The following is a 20814-nucleotide window of genomic DNA, read 5'->3' as shown; positions in this document are numbered from 1 at the left end:
CGCAGCTGCTGCCTGGGAGGGGAGGTGTCCGCCCCCAGGAATAAGGAGCGTCCAACCCTCTGGAGAGGAGAGGTCATCACCCCAGGGACCGGCAGAGATCACCGACCGCTGATCTCTGCTCCCAGGGGAGGCGAGGAGTAGAAGGAACCTGCGCCTCAGAGAACCGGGGGCAGGCGGAACCCTGCCGACCGGGAGGCAGTCAGACTCCCGAGGACATGGCACGCTCAGTGTGACCCTCGGCCAAATGAGCAACAGCTAACCCCTTGTGCTTTTTAATTTAATGGTGCATTATTTATTATTCCATAGTGGATGTATTGCCTGCTCTCATTTTAATAGCGGGTGTTTCTGATGCCAGCTTCTGAGAGGAGGCCTCTCCTTTGCCATGTGGGTGCTCATGTCAACATGTCATCTGGGGTAAAGCTGAGGGGCAAGATCGCCGACCCCCCCACACACACACACATCCCATGCACACTGCAGGTGGTACCCCTATGGGACATGGAACTCCTGGCTCGGCAGGGGGTGTGGGGCACGCAGAAAATACCCAGGCTCCCCTACTTCCGGTTTCAGGGTACAAAGCGTTCTTCCAGCTTCAGGATCAGTGAAAGATCGAGGCACGAGGGCGGGAGTAGAAGAGAGAGATCGAGGAGAAAGGAGGAAAGGAAAAGGGTGGAGAAAAGGAGGAGCGAGGTAGAGAGATGAGAAAGTGAGAGGTCGTAGGGAGGGGAATTAAGGGGTGAGCGCAGAGGAGCCCAGGGGACTGTGGCTCGCACAGCCATACAGAAATGGTGTACCATGGAGCAGGGGTAAAATGTAAATGTAAATGTCGGAATTTGTAAAGTGCACAGCTACCTCCACCGGAGGTGTCCCGGCGCTGTCCGTATACCGCTTAGGAACCCTTCCTGGCTTTCCTGGGAAATGTCCACTCCTGAGCACCCCCCAGGAGCAGCCAGGCATCCCAGCGCTTTTGGGGCCGTTGTGGAGACTAAGCAAGCTATTGCCCAGATTTGCAGCGTGGGACCCATGATCAGAACAGGTACTGAGGCGAGAATATCCAGTCAGGGGAATTAATGAGTCGGAGACCCGCCGAGGCGGGAATCGAACCCTGGTCCCTGGCCAGAGATCTGCATCAAGGTCTGCCTGCTCTAACCATTGAGCCACACTTCTTCAGGGCCACTTCAGGAATACATACTTTCACCTTCAAGTGCCAACATCTGCTCCGTCCCTTTCACAGAGGCTAACTGATTGGACTGTCGCAGGTGAATGTGGCAGCTTGTAGGTGAACGGAAGCAGCCGCACACCTTGGGTTAATGGGAAGTGGCCAGTGCCCTCTTGATGGGCGGAAGCTCTATGCAAAGAGGGCGGGGCCGGCGGCTGTGAGTGGGCGGGGCAGAAGCGGCAGATTGTGCCTGAAAAATGAGGGGGGGCAAGCAACAACATTCACATGGTAGAGGAGCAGCGGGACACAGATCACTGTCGCATCACCATTCCCAATGTTCTCCAACTCTTCCTCGGCCAGGTACGGCCTAGCTTGCTGCTCTGCCCCCAACATCCCTGTTACCCCACTCAGAGTCACCACTGCTTTATGCAGCCTCGCACCCCCCCACCCCTCCCCTCCCCTCCGCCCAGGCTCCAGTGGAAGTCTCTCGCAGGATGTCTGATCTGTGTCGCCCTCTCTGTTTTCCTAACCTGCAATCCCCGGAGCAGCGGTTAGACGGGCAGGGTGTCTGCCTCCGAGGTGCCACACTGGTGACAGCAGCGTAGCCACGGAGTCATGGCGCCCAGTGCAAGAAAGAAAATGCATCCACCCCCTCCGGCTGCCATAAGGGCCCTATAGCAGAGCATGGAGCAAACCCGTAGGAGGGCAGTGCAGGAAACGCGCATCTGAAGAATCCGATTATTTTTATTTCTACACCCAGCCCTCCACAGCGCCCAGAGTTTGAAGCGTGCCCTTCGATGCGCCTTCTTGTGGCGTGAACCCGCCCTTTAATAAAGAAGCGGGCTGACTGCAAGGCTACAGTCTCCGTACCTGATGTCCCCTCAAGTTTCAAACCCTAGCATGCACTAGGCTGTCAGATAAAAGCTCAGCACTTGGGACAAGGTTGGTGGAGGGGGGTGGGGGGTAAGAACCTTAGCAACGTGATCTAGGACAGCACGTTAACAGCCACAAACTTTTTTACAACCTATTGTTCAGCAATGCCTCGTACCACTTGTAGTGAACCATACAACCCAAGAATGCAGGGATTTATGCAATCCAAGCTCACTAGCCCAGGGCACGAGGCACGGTGTTCTTTAGTATGGAGAGGAGACCGACTATCTGAAGTTGTCCTTTGGTAGAGGGCAATATTATTTGCAATCTGTAGTCTGCAGTTATAATTTCTAAAGGGACCACTGGCGAAAAGAGACCCCATAAGTACCTCAACGCAACTAGCAATACCAGCCCGAATTCTAAACATCTTTTTTTACCCACTGATAGCCACTGAAGAAACTTGCACTGCCTTCCGCCTTTTCTATTAAGCACTTGTACAGTGCATGGCTACCTGTAAGCATCCCAGCGCTGGTAGTGCGAGGAGGCTGTTCCAGCAGATCAGAGGGGCTATTGTAAAACAGCTGAGTTTTAAGTAGCTCACGGAAGGGAAGTTCCTTCGTGGTTGATCTCAGAGAGATGGGGAGGGTGTTCCACAGCTTGATCACGTTGAAATGGAAGGACGGCTCCCTCATCTTGATCTTCTAGGGAATTTTAGCAAGGAGAGCATTAGAAGAGCGCAGGGTTCGCCCCGGAAGACAAGGCGAAATCAGGGGACCTGTTTTCAGGAAAGCCCAGTGGGCCAGCCTCGGATTGGTAACGCGGGCACTCTGGCAATGCCCGAGGGGCCGGTGTCTGAGTTCCTGATTTGGGCTGCTTTTTTTAGCAGTCTGGGCCGATTTGGGCAGTGTCTCTATTTTCAGAATTCAGCCAGCGGCCCAGTGGGTGAGCTTTCTGCAGGCAGATGGGCGCTCATTACCAACAGACCCCACACTCACCCCCCCTTCCGGGGAGGGGGGGCATTGGCCAATGGCCGGCCCATTAATGTATGCACATACTGAGCGGGGCAGGGGGCCTCAGTAGAAGTGGCCTCACTTGTTTTCAGCCTCTTAGAGAGTAAGGGGAGCAAAAGGAGAATTTTCTGAGTAGTTTGAGAATGCCAAGCACGTTGCTGTGAGTTTTGTTGCTTGGGAATCCAGATTTAAGGATTTATGCAGCCTTACACCCAAGCTTGCTTTTTATGGCTGTTTTAGGAGCAAAGAGGATGGCCAAGGCAATTTGACCAGTCCATATCCATCAAAGGGTAGGGATTGTTGCCAAGAAGCAGGAGCTCTGTCTTGTTTCCAATCAATTTCAGACAAGAGTTATTCATCCAAGAAGGAACCTACTCTAGGCAGGGGCCAAGCGAGCCGGAGTGTAGGTTGTGGTTCTGAGTAAATGAGAAGGCCATTTACGTATCTTCTGCGTAAGACATAATTGAGATCGCGAAAGACTGGACGATGTCCACCAATATCCACAGCCGATATCGGCCTAAACTGAAGAGTCCTCAATGGAGGCTGTTATAAACACCTAGACGCAGCATAGTTCACGTTATGTACTATACAAAAGTAATATGCTGCCTGTAACAACTAGAGAAAACTGAATTCTGGACAAAGCACACTCTCTTATGGAATGCAAGATTAGGTAAAACGTGAAATATAAACGGGAACTACATTACTGACATGGATTAGTTTAATTAACGTTTTTTACATTCATTATTTATAAATTATTCAGTGTTTTTGGCTGTAAGTTGAGGACAAGAATATAGGGACATGTTTAATTTTCTATTTTAAAATATTTTTGGGTCTGAGACCCAGAGGGGCCCCACTCACTTAAAGCTTTGCCTTTCATGATGTCCACGGCTAGTTCTTGAGATCCAGTCTTGGTCTAATGTTATTTATTGCATGTGCTGTGTTTATCTGGTCAGAGGTCACGACGAGGTGTAATATATAGTCATTTAATTATTAAGGTAACTGCTGTTTTGAACCATGTGAAATACTGTTTTTGATCCTAGAATAATAACACCTGCATGAATTACGCAATTTGTTGCGAATGAGTGTGATTTTAATGTGACAGTCCGTATCGGAGGAAAAAGACGCCAATTTTAAATGAGAGTTGAATCTTTTGGGTACGGTGTAGGCTGCTGTCCATGCGGGTAGGCGCTTTGGTGCCCCGTACAGGAGTAGTAAAGTAAGAGCTATACAAAGGCTACAATGTACTACTTGTGACTATGAACTACAATTCCCATGGTGGTTAGGCGGCGCACGCATGCGCGCTGTGAGCCGAGGCCACGCCCCCTGTCCTCAGCCTCGGGGCAGCCCCCCTCGCGCGCGGGTGCCTGGAGCTCGGCAGCTGTGGCTGGGAGGAGGCGGCGCTGGACGGAGAGCGCAGCAGAGGGAGCAGGAACCCCACACCTGGACAGCGGAGCGGAGGCAGCGGCGCCCGGGGACCTGCACGGCGGGTAGGCTGCGGTGCGGGGACATGCACAGAGCACTGCACCCCTGCATCTTCGGGGGTGCAGCCAGCTGGCAGATATATCCAGGCACATCTGTTGGCATTATGCACCCCGAGAACCTCCTTCACACAGTCCCTTTAAAGGGGCACTCCCCGCCTGCGGACAGAAACCTGATGTGTTCTAGGGTCCTTCCTGGTTCATCCCTTTGGAAACGTGCAGTGTTCCCTATGCACATGCACTCTTTGAGGTTAATGGGGTGCACAACACATGCTCCCTCAATTAACCTCCCCAGTCCATGTTTGAACTTTGTGCCACACCGCGCCCTTTCATTTTCTACCCAGTATTTCAATGTGTACTATAGATCTGATTATGATTAACAAGCAGGCTGGCATAATGCAGGCAGTGAGTGGCATTCCCTCCCTTGCTGGACATAGTGCGGGGGCACCGCATCAAGCTCTATTTTATTGCATGCATATAGTTCTTAATATTCTTCACGCGCTGCAGGTAATTTATATAATCCGTTTTTTTTGTAATAGTATGCACCATAAACAAAGGTATGCATGTACTGTAGTCACAAATGCAAAATATTACATCTGCGAAGAGAGCGCTCCATTGGCACCTGTCATAATTTCGAATGCAGGTATGACTATTACACATTCATCTCCAAATTCTCGTCTACGGTATTCTTTCTGCAAGCACGTAATATCCGCCCACTTGTATCTATACTTAAAGAATAGGTATACTATCACCAACCCTTATGTCTGCTTGGGCTGGAGTTACCCTGACCTGGAGTAAGTGTCAACTTCTTTGTTCGAGGATTTCGAAAGCTGTCCGCGTGTGGCTGTTTTCTAAGTAGATATTAAGTGGGGGTAGATGCCAATGTAATGGACATGCGTGCTGGAAGCGTTTTAGTAATCAAAATTGTGACAAAGAACGGACGAATTAACTGTAATTGTTGTATTATTTCTGGTTACAACACCATGACGTAGTGCCAACCTGTAACATTTTCGAATGCATGCTTGCTAGTGCTACAAAGGGTTCTGAAGTAAGGCTGCATGTCGGCGCTATATAAAATCGAGCACAATTAATCAACACGCTATTAAATCACCCTTTATTTGAGCCTGGTATATGTAGAAGTAAAAAAAAAAAAACCGCAATCATGTTGTATGTAAAATCTGTTTGTTGTTTATAATGACATATTTTGTCTGGTAGTGATGTTTGCATGGGGGATAGCGTGCGTTAGCTGACAAGACCACACCAGTTACTACAAGTGCCTAGGCATCATTTTTAAAGTGACGTCAACACTGCCCCATTGCTTTATACATTGTCTATTGTAGTGCTACGTGGGTGGGAGGGGTCCTTCGGTGAGGATGCGGGTTCCACGACGGCTGGTCTGCAGCTTTTTGTTCTGCTGGTGTGTGCTTGCTGTCTGTGTTTCTTACTATGCCTAGTGCTCTGTCTGGCACAGGGCCACGAGAGGACAAAAAAATCTGACGGGAGGAATTCCCCCTGCTCGTGGGCTCGGAAATAACCGGTCGGGGCTCCCTGCAGCGCGCAGACCTCTGCCCGCGTTTCCCTCCTGACGAGGACAATAGGTGTAGAGTTGCCGGACGTATAGATTGTCAGACCACCGTGCTACCACAACAGGTTCCACGGTGTGTCCCCCTCTGCTTGGATGTGTCATCGTCGATGCCAACTAATAGCCCCGCCCACCGAAATATGTCATCGAAGCAACAGCAGGAGTCGCTCCATGAACCCAGACACCCAGGAATACCGTGTCCCTTTTGTGAACCGTTATCCAAGCATTTCGAGGGGTTTATTTCACATTTTTGTATTTAATGTTTTGCATTTTGACAGAAGTTCCATATGGAATATGACAACAATTATAATTAATCGAGGTCTAGGCAAAGAAGCGCAGAGTAAAATGACCTCCTGACGCTTCAAAGTGTTCATTTCGAATATTTTTTGCGTATCATTGCTTTTGAATTTCAAAACCGAGAATGAAGGTAAACACAATTTATTACAAGCCTACGTGTGGTAACGAAAAGCAGGGCAATTTCGATGTCAAATATTATTTTTTGTTTAACATGAATACATTTCTAGGTATTCCATGACCGTAAGCACAATAATTCGAATGCGTTGTGTAGTAGGGAAAGAACTGCAGGGTGGCAGTAGGAAAGCTACAAAACTAGATTTTGTCCCTCGTTTGCTTTTATATGCGTTGCTAACTATGCTTAAGATGGCTACCATGATGACCAGGGGTGGAAAGGGGCTGGTGGGGTAGTGGAGGGGCACCGAGCTAGAGAGTGGTGAGCAGCGAGTGAAGAGGGGCACGGGATGCCACTGTGGAAGGACGGTAGTGACTGAGTCTTTGATGGCCCTCACAGGAGTTCTTTTAACAGTTTGCAGGTTATTTCTGAGTTTAGGAAGCTGTTAATGCTTTGAAGATCACAGTGAAGGTTTTCATAACCTTTGGCACCTTGGCAACCAAAATACTTTCCTCTCCATCCCTGTTGTTTGGTGGTTGGAGTGGCACCTCTGGAGAGGCTGCTGGTGCCGGGAGGTTGTGGGTGATTCTAACTGAGGGTGGATTGAATATTGGGCTGGCCCCTCGCTCGATGTGTCATCTGCACCATCTCCAGTTCTTGGCGTTTAACCTACAACTCATTGTAATCAAGCATGTTTGCGTATTTAGTTTGATGGAAGTAAACCAAGACTACAATACCCAGAATGCGTTGGCGTGACACATGAAAGCCAGGAACAGGTAGCATTGTCTGGTATTTATTTATTTTATTTATTTTTGACATTTGTACAGTGCTCTGTTACCGTGAGTGTCCTGGCGCTCAGTGTCACTCCTGAAGAAAGGGCAGGTCGGAGGTTAGTTAGTAAACAGCCATGTCTTCAATGCTCTTCTAAAGGCCATGAGATCAGTCATCTTTTTGAGAGCAAGGGGCAAGGCGTTCCAGGCTTTGGTTGCACCCAACACAAAGCTTCTTCCTCCCCAGCGCACTCTCCTAATACGAGGCACAGCAATCAACCCCAAATCGGCTGATCTAAGATGTCTAGTCGGACAGTACCAATGAAAGTACTGCCGAAAGAATGATGGCCCCAGGCCTTGTAAGGTTTTAAATACAAGGCATAATGCTTTAAATAGAATCCTTTTTCGCACTGGGAGCCAATGGAGTTTGGCCAACTCCTGGGATACAGGGGCATATTTTGGAATGCCCAGGATGAGCCGGGCTGCCGCATTTTGTAGTACCTGCAGTTTGTTGAGTACCCCCTGTTGGGCACTAAGAAACAAACTATTGCAATAATCCAGCCATGCCAAGACCAGCGTAGTGACCACTGTTTTTCTGTCACTACCTGGAATAAATGGTAAGATCTTGCGGATGGATATAAGCAAAAAAGCAATTGAAGAGGACAGCGCATTCACTTGGGGGCAAAAGGTCAATTGATCATCGATCAGTACCCCCAGATTTTTAACTTTTGCCACCGGGATGGGCACATTGCCCATCCGCTCCGGCCACCAGTTTGGACTCCAAAAGTTGGTGTTTGACCCAAACACTATGACTTCAGTTTTAGCTGAATTCAGTTTGAGGCAGTTAACTGCCATCCAGTTTCCGACCGCCAACATACAGTCCTGAAAATTCCTTGCTACTCTTTCTTCCTTCCCTGGTAATAAGGACCCCACAATCTGGGTATCATCTGCGTATGAGGTGAGATCAAAGCCAAAGGCCCGAATTACTGGTGCCACCATAGATGGACCAGGCTTCAAGAAAGCTAAATATTAAAACTGCAGACTTTGAAGCCTGTTCTCTTGAAAAGGCATCACCATTGGAGCGCTTTAACTACAGGGTGATGTGTTGTCTTTCTCTTGCACTGAAGAGGATGCTGGCTGCTGTGTTCTGTGCTAACTTTTATTTGTTAATCAGTCTTTTGCGAATTCCTCAGTTTAGTGAATTTTAATTCTCCGTTTGAGTTGGGTTCATTGCCTGTCTGAAACCTTCTGTCTTATTTGAACCCACTATCATTAGATCCCATTGGCTCCCTCCGTGGCAGTTCCAGCGCACAGCGCTACGTGCCACAAAAGTACACTGCAGCACATGCTGCACTGGTTGGGTTGCAGTTCTCATCGGTGGGTAAGATTAGAAGTTCTGCAGTGGTGCTGCTGCTCTTTCATTGTGTGCATTCTTCTTCTTCTTTGATTGATAGGCACACCCACAAAGGTATTACACATATCCTTTTCGTGGGCTACCACACCCATTTGTCAGAGGGGCCAGTTCAAGCTTAAATGGCTGGTAGCTAAGCTGCGTTACTCTGCCTGTGTGGTCTGACACTGTGGGCGGGAACTCTGGCCCAACTTAATCAGAGCGACAGCGCCCCACAGCATCCAAACTGCATGGAAGACGCAGTCTATAACCCTAACCCTTTGGGTGTAACCTGAAAGTGTCCTTGGAAATCGAAATCGACCGCAATTATCACCTAGGGCTTCTAAATATATGTCTTCCAGATTGACTGTTTTCTAAATCCCTCTGTGAGGGTGCATAGTAGAGTTGTTGTAGTTAGAAAGGTCATTGGACTGGGAAGAGTTTCCATGAGGTGTATGGGCACCTCGCCCCCACCCCCTTTGGAAATTAGTAGTTAACTCACTTCAACTGTTTAATGCTGTCACAGTGCCAAAACATAAGGGGTTGCAGAAAAGATCTTATAAGACATACCTGTAATTACAAAGAGTGCTCATTACCGGTGCAAGGAACACTCTTGGGGTAATGCGGATCAGGTCTTTAGAGAACATCTGCCATTAACATTCTTTATGACGTTCTTAGATATCCTTCCAAGGGAGCAGTACATTTCTCAACCCCTTTCTTGACCATTTCTGATCTAGGACCAAAACAGTGCTGTCTGAGAGTGTAATCGCGAAATTGTTGATAGGTAGAGTTTTAAAATTTTTTATAGGGATTCAGTTGAACCCTTCACACCTGGAGTCTGGTCTTCAGTACAATTCTATTTGTCTCTGTGTAGCACCCGCAAAGCTGTACCCATTTCAGAATTTTATGTATAACCCTTCCGCTTGTACTTATAATCCATCACATTTAATGTTCTTGTATAGACATGTTTGGGATACACATTAAATCAAACACCATCGTCTGTCCCTATCCAATCCCTGGAAATGTTTGATCCAGGTTCTAAACGTAATGATGGAATTTATGTAACAGATCATAGCAATAACCATGTACTAAATTTGTTTAGATCCGTCTAGGTAAGCGCCAGTGGTGCTGTAAGTACAAAAGGCGTGCTTTAAAAACAGTTCTGTGTTTATTCTAAATATTGTTTTTGCCAATAGCTCATCGGGGTTTGTTTAGCAGCTTGTAGACAGATGTTTTTTGTACATTTAGGAACAAGAAATTAGTTACAGATGTTCGTGTAAAATTACATTCACTTTCAAGAATGCAAGCTTTTTGGGTCTGTGCAGGCTGCAGCCTCCCCAAAAGAATGATCAGCTACGGAATCCCATGTTGGCCATCTCGGTTCTGGATGGGGTGGAAGGTGAAAAGGTATGCCAAAGTGGATCCAGATTGTCACAACTTCACAGAACCTCTTACCACACAAACATTGTTGCGTTTGGCAACATCAGTCCAAATGTACACATTTGACTGTGTGGTAGATTATTTTGATTGACCTTGGTGCCTATTACAAGATCCCCCGTCTGGCAGCCTGCTCAGGTCTCTTCTTCCAGAGAGGAGGGAACATCACAAATCTATCACATACCCACACTCACCCCCACACAAGCCAGTGTGTCTGATCCGAGTGCCACAGCTGTGACCGAACGAGGATTGCAAGCTCGTACAAGCCCATGTGCGTTATATCTGAGAACCCTCTTCCCCTCAGTACAGGGAATGTGTCCAGGCTATACACAAACAAGACAGTGGTGCAGGAACCAGTTGAGCAGGCTATAATCATAAGAAATACCATAAAGAAACCTACAGAGCTGCTCAAACCTGCCAGCACACTGACAACCATAAAACCACTCGTCTGGTTCGTCCACCTTATCATCCACCACATTGCTACGTGCTGCGTCCCATAACACGATAACCACACCTCGGTGGCCCTCACCCATTAAATGTAGACATTTCCTACATTGGCTCAAAAAAAGATGATATGTATATATATATATATATGTGTGTGTGTGTGTGTGTGTGTGTATATATATATATATATATATATATATGATCAAGACCTCGTGGTAGGCTGAAACGCGTCATGGCGGTGGTGTGGGGAAGAAAATAAACAAAAATATGCCCTGCAATTTGGGTCCGTTCTCGTCTGTTCGTGCATGAACTGTGACGGTGCCTGTGATAGATATAGATATATGTATATGTGTGTGTGTGTATATATATATATATATATGTATATATAATATGTTCACTCTCTGTCATGGTTCCTTTGGTGATCTATACTAGTTTCAGGTAGTGAAAATTCTCTCTGGTCGCGGGTCAGTCACAGCTGCTAGCTGGAAGCAGCAGTGGGGCGGGAGGGGGGATTGGGAAAAATTAAAAAATCTCTTACCTCCTGGCCAGCCAGCTGGCTTCAGCCACCTCTCCTGCGTCCTCTTCCTGGCTCCTTCGGAGAAACAAGAAGCACCAGGGCTCCCACGCTTCCCCCAGCCAATCACAACGCTGCAATGTATCATTGTGATTGGTCTGAGCACTGTGAGACAGCGCTCAGCCAGTGGCTGGATGGGGTGGCATGTTCTCCACACAGCTGTAATGCAGCTTGCATGGAGAACAGGGAAAGTGCGCATGACTGTTTTGGGTGGCCAGAGAGGGCCGACCAAACAGTCATTGCATATTTAGGAGGGTGGTACCACTCCTCCCCTGCTCTTCAGCCCCTCCTCCCACCCCCTCACACCAGCTGCCTCAGCAAGAGGACGAAATAAAATGATAACATTAGTTAATATCCTTTTATTTTTTCCTTTCTTTTGCTGCTTCAAGGCAGTGAGGTGACGCTCCTCCGCCTTAGCGGAGCAGCCGCCACTGCTGTGACTGAATGCAAAACTAGAGTTTATTTGAACATCCTGATTACATACCGGTTGTAGTGTAAGGGATGTTATTAATTGTACTTAACCGTGGCGCAAATTCTCCCACAGTGCGCGAGAATTAATGAGGGGGTGGGGCTGCGTCGGCCAACGGACGTGCGCAGCACCAGCGAGGTAGTGCTTGCGATGGATTAAGTCCGACGCGAGCACGGAACGGGTGGAACAAAACTGACCAGCTCTACGTTCCACGGTCTGTAGAACCCGCAAAAAAAGGGTTCCTCCAGATGGCTCTCAACTTTAGTGTCTGCCACAAGCTTACATCTCCTTTGGGAGTGTTGGTGAATCTCGTCACTGCCTCAGGGACCTCGGAATTCGAACGGAGCATCCGGCATGGAAGAGGCCTGCACTTACCTTAAAAGGTGGTCTATCAGGAGCATACCCTGTTCATAGTCAATCCAGGGGCAAGTGCAGCCTGTCCTGCAAAGTTCCCTGGCTAGAGATGGCACCACCTTTACCTTCAGATGATCAGTGTAGTGTGTATCTGACTAAATGCAGTTACGTAAAGATATCTGGGATGCTGACACAACTCATAGTAGCTTATCCGGGGCTATACAATGCCCAGCATGCTAGTAAACGGGCAGGAGGCATTACCACCGTGAGTATGTGGCTTCAACTCAGGGAAGTATTAAATACTTCGCTGTGGTTTCTGCTGCACTTTTCAGTCCTTCCTAGCAGCATGGCTGCTTTTTGGTTTCCTCAGTCACAAAATTCACAGTTTTCTAAAGTTTCATGCTATTTAGGGCCAAAAGCAACTCAAAATAACGCCTTTGTTTGAATGCTTTAAAATATATTTCTTTGCATGAAAGCCAGACTTGTCACAGAGTTGCAAAACAAAACATGCTTTTCACTGCTGTGACGTCTTTAAGAGAAGCGACCACTTCCTGTAGTTTTCTCCCCTCCCCCCATCCCGACGCCCACACACACATGTCGATCGCTACCACACACGTGTCTCTAGAGGTCCGAATGAGAGCGAGGAATGACGGATTGTCATCTCCCCGCCGCTCTCTCGTCTCCATGGACTTGAAGGAAATGTACAATATTGACAGCCATTGCTCCCCCCTTGCAGAGCCGCTGTCAGCACAGAGCCAGTATTGAGAGGAGACGGCATGGCCCCGAGCTGGGTGTGCACAGGAGCAGAAATGGGAAAGTGCAAGACCCCCTCTAATTTGCATACCACCTAACATCACTGGGAGCGACGTCACAGGGAGTGACATCACTTGACCTGTCTTCAATTACTTTGAAATGACATTCCAGGGCATCTTTGAAATGTAATAAAATAAAAAAGCCCAATTAAAATACATGTATATATTCAACAGCGCCATTAAGTACAAATGCATCGCATTAATATCATTAGATCGTAAAGTTTTCCTGAGGACTTTTTATTAACGGGCCAGTAGAGCCAGGACAAAAACAGTCACATGAAAGCTTGGCTCTTAAACGGGAGGTTAAACTGGGGGATTTTATATTAACTTAATAACCCTTTTGTATATAGACCTAAATGCCACACGTCTGCGTTCTCAAACACTTTAAATAACATGCACCTCTATAACCCAGTATATGGTGCTCTATTAATCAGCCACGGAAGGATGGAAGGTTGAGCCTGCCTTGCAGGATTCAAACACAAAACCTCAAGAACATCACATTTTGTCTGCAGGGAGTCTTCACTTCACTGAGCCACCCTGACAGCAGAAGGCATGTGTGAAACATGGCCTAACATCACTGGCTCTTCCCCAGATCCATTCATCTAATTATCTCACCACCCGAATCTTGTTTCTCAATACTATCCTTCTGTAATTTGAAATATCTCCTCCCCTCGTGTGATTACCTTAGTCACTGTTCTCTTTCCCAATTCTTTGCTTTTTATCACTTCTTGCTCTTTTGTTCCTCCTCTTATTTTCACTTCTTTCCTGTGTTGCCTCTTTGTTCTACCTCCTGTTCTGTCCCAGCGCTTTTTACCCTATTTCATTCCTCTCATCCTATCCTACCCCTTGATCCACCTCAGTTGTTTCTTTCCCTTACATAACACACTTTTTCCTATTTCCTTTTGTTTCCTGTACCGCCCTTAATGTCCTCAGCTTTATCCGTCTTCATGTGTTCACTCCCCTTCGTTTCAGTACACTTTATGTCCCTCTTCTGTCATCCAGTATTCACCCTGTCTCCTATCCCAGAAAGTGACTAGCCAATAGACAGGCCCCTGGAATTATGCGATTGTGCGACATGGATTTGCCACACAAACCATCATGTGCTGCATAACTGGCACATTAAAAAAAAGTTTCTAGCTCCGAAGTATCAAGTTACAAAAAAGGTGGCAACAATTGTTGCAGCGCAGTGGAAGGCCCTTTGCAACAGTTGATTGGTCAATGTTTGGTTGCATATTGCTGTATTTGGGTGTTAGACTGGTTCTAATGAGGTGAAACGTTTGCCCAGACAGTGTTAAAATGTGCAACAAGCATTTGCAAAGCTAGTGGGTCTAGCCTATGAGAGCTATTGGAGTTGGTAATGGTTTGTAGCCATGCTGAACAGCAGTATGGTTGCTTTGCATGTGGATAAAAACTGCTAGGACACAGCCATGGGTAATGCACTTTAAAACAAAAAAAGCACACTAGCACTGGATGCATCATAGTCCTTGTTTTGTTATTATTTTTAGCCATACTGCACAGCAGTCGCACCGATATACAGCATGGACTACAGATCATTGACAAAGTTGTCATTGGCAGAGCTAATAGTCTCACAGGCGAGACCTATTGGATTTGGCAATGCTTGTTAGGTCTCGGGAGAACACCTATGTAATTCTGAGAAAACAATTTAATCTCCCCTTGCGTGAAACAGAAAAAAATCTGTGATTAAGCAAAAAATCCTATCACATAAAAAAATCAATTGCTCCCATGTCTTAATTAAAATGCATTTGGAAGCTGTGAACTGTTGCCAGAATGAAAGCAGATAACATCTGTGGTCACAATAAACATCCATGTGAAAGGAGAAAAGGGCTTCTTTGACATGTGTGTGGCATAGTACAACATGGCTTCAAATGGCAAGAGGTTCAACGAGAACAACCGGGAATAACAAAAAATAAAATTAGTACCTCAAACACTACTCGATCAGCGGAAGGTGAGCAATCAAGGTGAAGCAATCAGTACTTGGTCCCTGCTCCAGTTGAAAGTAGAGGAAGTGAAGCCAGCATGCACTGATCAATTAGAAAGCAGCAAATAAGAGTGACAATGAAGGCTGTACGCCCCTTATTGTATACAATATCTTTCGCAAGTTGAAGCGCAAGCAGTGCATGTGCTGTCGCAGGCGAGGCGTAAAAATGACCAAATAAAGAACTAATAGTATCTCCAAAACGTGCTGCATCACGCCGCATAATTTGGCTTTTCTTAACGCATAATTTAGTCAACCCTTCCGCATAATTTGTCCCTTCCCTGTTGCATTAGTCTAGTGGCCTTGCCTCTAGACCATCATGGCGAAAGGAGCATTGGGCCTGCTAATGCTACAGCAACAGGGATAGGTCAGTTGCGAATTAGTCTGAGACTTACACAAGCTGAACGACTCTCCCGAGCGCAGCAGAAGTTATAGTGACAGGTCGCACAGGGCACATGCACAATACAAATGAATTTCGGAGGAAGCTTACCTATGGTGTACAGGATGAGGGGCCCTGTGCTTCTACCTATTCTACCCATTCCTACAAGTAACCCTGACAGGACCCCAGTTATTGGTTTTGTAGGGGCGCTACTTAGCCACTTCGACGCTCATGACGAGCTCAGCTCGTCATGAGTTACGCCTCTCGTACGCTCATGACGAGCTGAGCTCGTCATGAACCACGGGTTTTCGCAAAAGTCCGCGCACAGCGGGAAAAAGCATAACGCGCATGGTGTTAAGAGGATAGGGGAAGCTGGTGTTCTATAGAATGAGTTACAAATGTAGGTATGATACTCTAGCACAGAGCGTGCATAGCGTAACATAAATAAACATAAAACCGTAAAAACTCCCAAGGTGGTGATGTCAAGTATAATAAGAAATTTGAAGGGGTGGCGCCGCGGGCAGGGCGACTGACTCTGGAATCTGGGGATCACGGTTCGATCCCCGGCTCCGGCAGCAGGTCAGCCCAGCACCATGTGACTCTGGGCAATAGCTTGCTTAATCTTCCCGACGGCCCCCAGCGCCTAGAGACCCTTACAGGTGATTGTGCGCTTTACAAATGTGGATTATTATTATTTTAGAAGTTGATTATTAGCAATATATTTAATACCGTACATGAATAATTGTCGGAGTACATTTGTGTTAGGTGAGATTAAACTTCTTTTATTCAGCGCCAAGATGCCTACGGGCGAACGTGCGCTTTACGAATACACGTTATGTAGAGTACGGCCAATATATCGGTAAATAAACAACATGTGATGTCCGAAAACGGTTCAATCCGTCAGTGAGCATTCTCCATAAATGCCCTTTTAGACCGAGTTTCCATTTTGCAACTACATGCAACTCTACTGTATTCATTTTTGAAAGTGTTGAGTGCACCCACTCTCAGCCGTGTCCTTCCCCAGTCCTGCTATTCAGCACTCTTTTTTCTCTCAGCTGTGTGCTGGTAAACACAATTATGGTTTTAGCTACTTTTTAGGTTTCGTAACCTGGCGAGGGGCGAAGCCACTCCCAGATCGAAATCTGTTGTTTCTAATAGTGAGGTTAGGACAGCCTCTGTTTCCAATTGGCTAGCTCCATAAATGGAGGCTAGCCATTGGGAGGCAGAGGCTGTCAATCGCGTTTTCTCTCGAAAACGCGATTCGGGGGCGTTTCTGGTGCTTTTTTTAAGCCCCGCCCCTTTGTCCCGGGCCGCGCTGCGATTGGCTGCCGGCCCGGGACACCCCCGTGACGTCATTCCCGGGCCGCGCTGTGATTGGCTGGCCGGCCCGGGACCTGACTTGTTTACTCTTTGCTTTCTCCTCAGTCTCTGTTCAGCTTCTGTCTGTCTCTGCGCTCCTACTCCTCTCTGTTTCTTAAAAGTGCATGTTATCTGCTTTGCTGTGTCCCTATTTTACTGCTTTATTTAAATCTCTCCCTCCATTTCCCTATCTAGCTTCCTTAAAGCCGGCATCCTTTGCTCTTCCTAATTCTTTAGGACACCCGTCGCTTAATCCCCTCGGCAGTTTTTTTGCGCTCCGAATTTTCACCCCACCGCCGCCCCGGTAGGCTCCGCTTTCTACCTTCTGCCCCTGTCTCACCAGCAGTCGAATTTCCCTCGCTGACCTCCGCCCCGGTAGGCTCCGCTTACTACCTTCTGTCCCTGTCTCACCAGCAGTCGAATTTCCCTCGCTGACCGCCGCCCCGGTAGGCTCCGCTTTCTACCTTCTGCCCCTGTCTCATCAGCAGTCGAATTTCCCTCGCTGCTCCCTTGTTTCTCGGTGGACATCAACGCACCCCGGGCATGTGCGGGATGAGAAGTGACCGAGAGAACGGGGTGGAGAGCAGCTTTTGAGCGCCACCCCCTGCCGGTGAGCTAACCGCCAGCATAGCCGCAGCCATGTCGGCTATCTCTGCAGCGGAGAAGGTGGACGGATTCATGCGCAAATCTGTGCGCAAGGCGCAGCGCCAGAAGCGCTCCCAAGGCTCGTCGCAGTTCCGATGTTAGGGCAGTGTGGTGGAGCTCTCACCACTGCCGCAGCTCCGAGGTGAGGGGACTTGTCCGTGTACTGTGCAGTGAGAGGAGGCTTGTAAGGCGCTTCCACTCAGTATAATAGTATAATTGTACCTCCTCTCTAGCACTCGTAACATGTAACCTCAGTATGTGATGTGGAGTAGTTTATCCAGTTTTGTTTTCGTATCTATAGTTTACTGCCCCTCTCAGTATCAGTTCCGGCCTGTCATTACCAAATAAACAGGAAAGAGCAGAACTGTGCTCTATCTGATCAACGACAATTTGAGGATCAACAGGATTGTTGGAGCAATTCTAGCATCCCACAATGTTGATTCGAGGGCTAACAGGTCAATAAAGGACAACTAAGTAACTGGACGAACATTTCTCACCAAAGGCTTAAAACCCTGCCATATACGTCGAGGTTTGTGCTAGAGTGGACAGGGATGTCAAATCAAGTGCTCATGTACAGGCTGACACCTTGTGTTCTAGATACAATTCGTTTGTATAAATGCATGTATGTATATGTGAATATGAGTATCTTCTGGGTGACGCCGTGTTCACTCTTCTGTCCTCTTAGATACAGACAGTCCAGTAACACTTTGTCCCCGAGATTACCACATCACGTGCCTCTTGTACTGTTCATTCCTAGTGCTACTTCTGGATGAAAGGTGTCTCTGCATGGAAGCCTAGTTTGGAGAAAACATGGATTGTGGACGATCTCCTTACTTGACATACTGAGTTGGTGACTGCTGGCGGTGTGTGAAAGTATGTATTGCTTAAAGAAAGCATCCTTTCACCAGCACTTCTTTGAACCCCCAAATATGGTTGACTTTGTAGAGTTCATTATAACAACGCTTTCTTAAAATAGCATGAGTAATGAAAGACCTTATTGAATCCACCTGTTTATTTTTTTCTTGTGTGGTCCTGGCACGAGCTCCTGTCACAGTATGAATTGATAAAAGGCGTATACCATCTCTTCTCTTGTGTGTAAACTGACACCCTAGCCATCTGTAGTTGATACTTTAAGCTAGCTGTGTTTTCTATTCAAAGCAAGGGGTACCAAATACACCCCAACCTGTTCGTGTGCTGGCAAATGTCCTGTTTCTGACTCCTAGTATGCTGTCTAACAAGTGTCTGGGATGATACAAGGCTCAATAACACCCCACCTGCTCCCAGGACTTCATCAGAAAGTTCACATCCTAGTGTTTCTATCCTTGTGATTGACTGGAATAGGATGACACACCGCACTCGCATCTTTGCTACAGTAGAAGCTATTATTATGCTTCTACTTGAAACACGGCCTTCTATAGGGGAAATTAGGTCAAGAGCTGGGTGATTGATGCCCGTTACCTCCCCTTATGTAGTCATTTTAGACATCACAAACACAGCCTTTAAGTCATTATAATCACATATTGACATTTCAGGACGCTACAGTGCGCGGGGCACCCTAGAAATCATATATAACATGCTGTTTTATTAGTTACATCATTGTGATCGTTTATATGTGATGTACAAGACCAGCTAAGACCCCTGTCTCTCGTCGGACATTGAAGTGTGTGTTTTATGCAAATTGCATTGATCAGTCGCGATTTGCATTAGGCCTTCTAGACCGCTGACACTTTCGCCTCCTAGAATGCTGTTTGTAAATCCAAAGGGCATAAACTGTAGAACACAGGCAGTCCACCTCACAGGAATGCATTCACAAAGTCCCACAGCAAGTTAAGGAAACATTCATAACACGCACATTTCACACACTAAGAAACGCAGACCTACAGACTAGACCTTAGTAAAGATAACTGGCAGGTCATGAGTTAATACTGGGTACAGAACCATGTTAAAATGTGTCATGCTAATCGCATATGGTAACTGCCTAAAGTGATTAGTGAGTGCTACAAGATAGGCAGCGTTCCCAAGGAAGAATACAGAACTAACCAAGTGCCTAATGTGCTGCGGATGTGCAGCGTTCCTGTGGCAAGGAGTGTTCAATACTATTAAAACTCACGTTTGCCCAGAAACGCTCGGGGCTTGCAAATAGGAGGCGAGGCATTGGACTGAGTGTCCTGAAGCAGCGATTCCCTGGTGACTTATTCCTGGAGCGGCAGATCAGGAGCGTTGGGAAGTGCTTCCAGGGTAGTTTTTTAAAAACTGCTTACAGCAAAACAACTGTTCTTAATTTTCAACGAGAATTTAGTGCACAGTCCACCAGCACATCGTGTTTCAATCTTAATTGACCAGAGATTTGTTTAGCTGGCCTTCAGTTCAACATATATGTCTGCTAAATAATCCACATTTGTAAAGCGCAAACAATCACCCGTAAGGGTCTCTAGGCGCCGTCGGGAAGATTAAGGTTAAAAAACACTGGTGCACATCATGCAAAAGCTTTTTTTTACACACGTCTTAACACTAAAAACCATCTTGTTCTTTAGTGATCTCAAATTGTCAGCATCAATGGAAATAGAGGCACATAGCAGCAAGCGAAACCGTTGCATTGTAAATGCTTGTTTTTTTTTTTTTGGGCGAGCCTGCACGACAGGCTCACCGTTGTAAGAAAAGCTGATCCGGTGGTTGCAAAACACGCTGTTTGCTCGACATTTGTGGTGTCTGTTTACGAGGAGTTTTAACATGCAGCCTCAAAGCGCACAACTGCGCCTCATTACAGCTGACCGCGTGCCAGAAGATTTTGGACGCAGGAGCTGAAATATAACTCTACAACATCAGTTTGAATAAAATAAAAAATTACCCTGCAGGGTTATGTTTTTTTTGCACGCTCCCTGTGCAGCTCCAGCCCGCCCTTTGCTTGACACCATGTCCGGCCGCGCGCCAAGCACTGCAGGCCCAGTGTTCGGATGTCGTCGCGGTGGCACGTGACGGGCGGAAACCACCGCCCAATCAGCGCGGACATGTGCCTCTCGTTATGTGTCACCCTTCTCATATCGCCTGAAAAACACTGTTTTGTTCTGGTTGCCTGGACTGCTCTAGTGAGCTTAAGGAAGTGATGTCATAACCCTGCCACACTGTTGTCTTTTTGTTATGCTCATTTCTTAACAACCCAAAAAGTATTTTTACAAACGGTTTCAAGTCTCAAAGTCACAGATACATTCTTGCAACACAGTTTCTCATTTTACATATGCAAGGTTGCAATACTGTTGTAGCCATGGTAACTCGTGTGCCAAATAGCTCAAATATCACAATTTACAGAGGCATACAGTTTTTTTAATACCCGTATTTTAAAACTGTAGAAATGATCAGTGGTGGCTGGTGACATTTGAAAGTGGGGCGTAAAAACTCAAAATGAATGTCCTGTGGCGAGCAACCGTCGGGCCATCATAGGGGGGAATTATTGGGGAGACTCATTTTCAAGCAAATTTGAGAAAGCAAGAAGGTTAATAAAGAAAGCAATTGTGAAAGTACAGCCCATGACATCAATAAAGAGATTTCATATGATAAGACATAGGTAGCTGCTAATTCAGTACAACCGCAGAACTTCATAACAGACTTTGAGGTAACAATGCGGCGTACCTCACAGATTTCTTTATTACTTTATATTATTTATTTATTGGATCAGTTCCATG

General features: G+C 46.9%; 1 protein-coding gene across 1 annotated transcript in view; it reads left to right on the top strand.

The window, feature by feature from the left end:
• The first annotated feature begins 4363 nt into the window (after window positions 1-4363).
• Window positions 4364-20814, top strand: part of CAPN5 (calpain 5) — a 581017-nt gene continuing 564566 nt past the window's right edge. Inside the window, exon 1 of the mRNA XM_078658512.1 lies at window positions 4364-4523. The gene's annotated coding sequence lies outside the window, so the exon portion shown is untranslated. The remainder of the gene's footprint in view (window positions 4524-20814) is intronic.

This window comes from Lissotriton helveticus, chromosome 8, assembly GCF_964261635.1.
Source record: "Lissotriton helveticus chromosome 8, aLisHel1.1, whole genome shotgun sequence".
Classification (NCBI taxonomy): Eukaryota; Metazoa; Chordata; class Amphibia; order Caudata; family Salamandridae; genus Lissotriton; species Lissotriton helveticus.
Note: the sequence above shows the minus strand (reverse complement) of the source record. Positions and strands in the feature narration are given on the sequence as shown.